This window comes from Dipteris shenzhenensis, chromosome 16 (assembly GCF_047967505.1).
Source record: "Dipteris shenzhenensis isolate YYH24624 ecotype China chromosome 16, Dip_SZ_1.0, whole genome shotgun sequence".
Taxonomy (NCBI): domain Eukaryota; kingdom Viridiplantae; phylum Streptophyta; class Polypodiopsida; order Gleicheniales; family Dipteridaceae; genus Dipteris; species Dipteris shenzhenensis.
Window position 1 is genome coordinate 44802090 of NC_141611.1, and position 6000 is coordinate 44808089.

A 6000-nucleotide genomic window follows, 5' to 3' on the forward strand; every position below is an offset into this window, starting at 1 on the left:
ATTGTAAACATTAAGCATTGAAAAGGTGTTCAAGTATAAGGTCTCTCTCTCTCTCTCTCTCTCTCTCTCTCTCTCTCTCTCCTCTCTATCTCTCTCTCTCTAGAGCTCTCTCGTGCTATGAACTTAATCATTTTGAATATCATATCAAATTTTGTATATATCAATGCTTGCAATTTTTCATACGTAGTCACTAGTAGGGATTATACTTTCCACGTGGCACATACGAAATCAGTTGGAGACCAAATCTTGCATGGCTGTATGCATTATACCTTCCACGTGGTGCATACCAAATCAGTTGGAGACCAAATCTTGCATGGATGTACATCTATGGTAGCCTAAGAGCCGTGCAAAGTTTAATCCCCAACAGATAACTCCACATGCGTATTTGGTTAGTACATGTACCATTTTTCATACGTAGTCACTAGTAGGGAGTGCTTGCAAAAATGTACGCATTATACCTTCCATGTGGCACATACCAAATCAGTTGGAGACCAAATATTGCATGGATGTACGTCTATGGTAGCCTAAGATTTGTGCGAAGTTTCATCCCCAATAGGGTTTAGGGTTTAGTCGTGCTAGTAGGGATTGTAAAAATGTATGCATTATACCTTCCACGTGGCGCATACCAAATCAGTTGGAGACCAAATCTTGCATGGATGTATGTCTAGGGTAGCCTAAGAGCCGTGCGAAGTTTCATCCCCAACAGATAAGTTCACATGCGTATTTGGTTAGTACGTGCGCCATTTTTCATACGTAGTCGTGCTAGTAGGGATTGCAAAAATGTATGCATTATACCTTCCACGTGGCGCATACCAAATCAGTTGGAGACCAAATCTTGTGTGGATGTATGTCTAGGGTAGCCTAAGAGCTGTGCAGAGTTTCATCCCAAACAGATAAGTCCACATGCGTATTTGGTTAGCACGTGCACCATTTTTCATACGTAGTCGTGCTAGTAGGGATTAAAAGAATGTACACATTATACCTTCCACGTGGTGCATACCAAATCAGCTGGAAACTAAATCTTGCATGGATGTATTTCTAGGGTAGCCTAAGAGCCGTGCAAAGTTTCATCCCCAACAAATAAGTCCACACGCATATTTTGTTAATACGTGCACTATTTTTCATACGTAGTCATGCTAGTAGGGATTGTAAGAATGTACGCATTATACCTTCCACGTGGCACATACCAAATTAGTTGGAGAACAAATCTTGCGTGGATGTATGTCTAGGGTAGCCTAAGAGCTGTGCAAAGTTTAATCCCCAACAGATAAGTCCACATGCCTATTTGGTTAGTATGTGTGCCATTTTTCATACGTAGTCACTAGTAGGGAGTGCTTGCAAAAATGTATGCATTATATCTTCCACGTGGCACATACCAAATCAGTTGGAGACCAAATCCTGCATGGATGTATGTCTAGGGTAGCCTAAGAGCCGTGCAAAGTTTAATCCCCCAACAGATAAGTCCACATGCCTATTTCGTTAGTATGTGCACCATTTTTCATATGTAGTCGTGCTAGTAGGGATTGTAAAAATGTATGCATTATACCTTCCACGTGGCACATACCAAATCAGTTGGAGACCAAATCTTGCATGGATGTACGTCTAGTTAGCCGAAGAGCCGTGCGAAGTTTCATCCCCAACAGATAAGTCCACACGCATATTTCGTTAGTACGTGCACGAATTTTCTTAGTCATGTTTTTAAAATGTCCTAAGGCACAAAACACAATTACAACATTACTACTAATAAGAAAATTTTTGGTTTACAAAAACAATAAATCCCATTGAGAAGACAATGGACATCATGTATAAAATAGAATCTAATACAATGATGTGTATGAACGTGTATACAACCATCATAGTGAAATACAAAATATGAGTCCATGAAAATTACAATGGTATGGTCACACACTGAGCCTATACATATCGAATACAAAAATATGTAATCAACTAGTGATACCCAATAAAAATCAATCTGATCAACTGATGATCCCAAAAAATATGATATGTAATGTGCTACTCCTCAAGATCGGCTCTCATGCCAATAGTTGCAAGTATGCTCTCGTGATCTGCCACTGTAAGGCGCTATCGTGGAGTGGACGTCGCCTTGCGAGTGCGAACATGACTCAAAGTAATCTTGATCGCAACAACAAGATGAGAATACATGTATGCCTCCTGATCCGCCATGTACTCCTGGAACTCAATATAGCGACCACGCCTCTGTATCTGTTAAAAATAGTGGCCACCTACGATCATGCTATGAGCATTGAAGTGCATCCCATGCCCATCCACTGTATCCTCATTCAGCACACTCTTCACCATAGAGCATTGCAACAAGTAATAATCCACACCCTCCTAATTGCCCTCTGAAGCAATGAATGCGAAGATATCACCAATACGCAACATATCTGTAAGCTGGTCATAATCTCTAGAGGAACTGAATCCTGCATCCTGATCATCATGTACCTCCTCTCAAGGCTGGAAGGGAGAAAGCACTCGCTATGCCCATGGATCGGCCCATGGTATCATGGAGCACCCTCCCCAATCATCATCAATGCATGCAGAGCAAAAACATGCACACTGTTGAGAAAAGATCACAGGGTGAGACTCACCTATGCTCCTGATGGAATGGAAATCAAGAGTGCCAGACACTGAACGACAATCAAAAGGCCTAGACCGATCAATAATCCCAATGTCCATGCACCAAAAATACCGGCTGACCACCCTATTGTCACGCGATTGAAACGAGGAGATAGCACTAGTGGATAAGTGCTGGCTGCACCACTGCACCACATCATCTGCATCCTTGAAGCGATCGGCACTATGACACAACTAGTATCGATGCAAAGCACACTTCACGCAAGCACCTGCACCATCATGCTCTCCCTTACCATGCCCTGTCTCGAAGTAGCTCCATGTGATCGGCATGCTTGTCTCATAGTTGACAAAATATGAGGAGGGGAGAGGAGAAGAGTGGAGATGAGGAGAGAGGGCACAGCTAGAGAGCACACCACAAATGACTAACTGTACACTAGAATTAGTTGAAAAAATAGAATATATACAAACCCCTTTAGGGTTAGGGTTAGGGGATCTAACCCTTTCCTTTATAGCACTCTATAAGGTTAGTGCTATGCACATATGATCATGTGATGGTGCTATGCACACATGATCACATCATGTTGAGCGTGAACTCTCAACACCTTCCCTCAAGATCAACATCATGAAGTAGGCCTTCCCTCAAGATGATGATTCTGGGAATCGAAGAAGGACTGAGCATTACATTCCATCACACCCCTTTAATGGGAATGTCCTTCCTCTGTATCAAACCAAGAGCTAGTCGGTGTTTCTCGAATAGCTCTTTACCGAGTGGTTTGGTAAAGATGTCTGCAACATTTTCTTTGCTATCACAATGCTGCAGTGTGATGTCACCAAGTAACACTCTTTCTCTGATGAAGTGCTCTCTGACATCAATGTGCTTTGTCCTAGAGTGATATACTGGATTTTTGGCCAATGCTTGAGCCGATTGATTATCACAGTATATTGTTGTTGGATTTGACTCATCAAAGTAATCTGTTTCTGACAATAGTCTTCTGAGCCATATAGCCTCACATGCACCTGTAGTGAGTGCCCTATATTCTGCTTCAGTTGAAGGCAAAGAAACAGTTGGCTGTTTGTTTGACAACCATGATATAGCACCTTGACCAAGGAAAAATGCATATCCCTGTGTCGATCTCCTGGTCTCATGATCTCCAGCATAGTCACTGTCACAGTATCCATGCAACCGTGGATGACTTCCTCTGTATTCTATCCCAAATTGTCTTGTACCTCTGATGTATCTCAAGACTCTTTTGGCTGCATTCCAGTGAGACTGTTTTGGATTTGCCATAAACTGTGCTAGTGAGCTTACTGCATAACAAATATCTGGCCGTGTGATTGTCAGATATATAAGAGATCCAATGAGTTGCCTGTAGTATCTGTCATTGACTGTAGGCTTTTCTGAATCTTTAGTAAGTTTCAAACTCTGTTCCATGGGAGTGGCTGCAATCTTGCAATCTGCCATATGAAACTTCTTCAGGAGACTGTCAACATATTTGAGCTGACTCATGAATGTGCTATCGGAATCTCTCCAGAACTCAATTCCAAGACAATAGTGCATAAGTCCAAGATCTTTCATGTCGAACTCTGCAGATAAGTCTTGTTTTAGTTTTCTGATGAAGCTATCCTTGCTTCCTGTCACAATCAGATCATCTACGTACAAAAGTGCAATAGTAATATCTTCCCCTTGAACTTTGTAGTAGAGAGTATGATCTGCATTGGACTTCATGTATCCCAGATCAGTAAAATACTTGTCAATTCTGCTGTACCAACTTCTGGGTGCTTGCTTTAAGCCATAGAGACTTTTCTTGAGATGGCAAACCTTGTTCTCTTTTCCTGGTTCAACATAACCAGCTGGTTGTTGCATGTAGACTTCCTCGTCTAGATAACCATTGAGAAATGCATTCTTGACATCGAGCTGATACACATTCCATTTACTGAGTGTCGCTAGTGATATCAAGAACCGTATGGAATCCATCTTTGCTACTGGAGCATAAGTCTCATCATAATCTTGGCCATATTGTTGTGCAAATCCTTTTGCAACTAATCTGGCTTTGTATCTCTGAATACTGCCATCTGGATTGTACTTCACTTTGTATACCCATTTGTTGGCTATGGCCTTCTTTCCTAGTGGAAGGTCGCATAAGTCCCAAGTGTTATTTTTATACAAAGCATCCATTTCTTCATTCATAGCAGTTTGCCATTCTGGCTTGTCTACTGCGTCTTCGAAGTACACTGGCTCTTCTGTAGCCATGATGGTAGTCATAAGAGCATAGTTGGTGGTTTCCACCTGAATTGCTTTGCCTTTCTGAGCATATGTCAATCTGGCTGGTGGTCTGCTTTCCCTAGTAGACCGTCTGAGCTGCTGTGGCGCTGATTGGGGTGTTGCTGGCAATGCTTGCTCTTCTTCATCAATCTGTTCTGTAGATGACTGTGAAGTCGATGCTTCTATCTCCTGTGTAGGTGAGGATTTCCATTCTGATTCCTCATCGAAGATTACATCTCTGGAGATAATGACTTTGCGGTTGATGGGATCATACAATTTGTATGCTTTGCTTTCATCAATGTAGCCTACCATGATGGATTTGCGTGACTTCGCATCCAATTTCCTGCGATGATCATCATGTATGTGGGCATATGCTATGCAACCAAATATGTGGAGATGCCCAATGCGTGGCTTGTGTCCAGTGAATGCTTCATAAGGAGTCATACCTTGTATCGGTTCGGTAGGAAGCCGATTAAGCAAGTAGTTAGCTGTAGCTATTGCTTCTGCCCAATACTGATTCGGAAGATGCTTTTCACTAAGCATTGCTCTAGCACTGTCTGCTAAAGTCCCATTCTTCCTTTCAGCTCTTGCATTTTGCTGAGGAGTATCTGCACATGTGAATTGTCTTCGAATGCCGTGAGTTTTGCAAAAGTTCATGAAGGCTGAAGACATGTATTCACCTCCTCTGTCTGATCTCATGACCTTGATCTTTCTGCCTGTCTGGTTTTCTACCATGGCTTTGAATTCTTGAAATCTGGCAAACACTTCAGATTTTTCTTTCAGAAAGTAGACCCAACAATATCTGCTGTAGTCGTCGATGAAGGTCAAGTAATAAAGTGAACCATTGATGCTGCGGGTCTGGGCATAACCCCATACATCTGTATGAATTAAATCAAGAATACCTCGTGCACGAGAGGTACTTCTAACAAAGTTGGTTCGCTTTTGTTTGCCGAAGCAGCATGCTTCACAAACCTTTCCAAGAAACTGTAGCTTTGGAATCCCAATTGCCATATTTTGATTCCTTAGATCTAACAAGTACTTGAAGTTGACATGACCATATCTCTTATGCCATTTTGCAGATAGTGGCATCTGTTGCATTTGAGCTGACATGGCATGCTTATCTGGTACTGTAGCTAGCATCC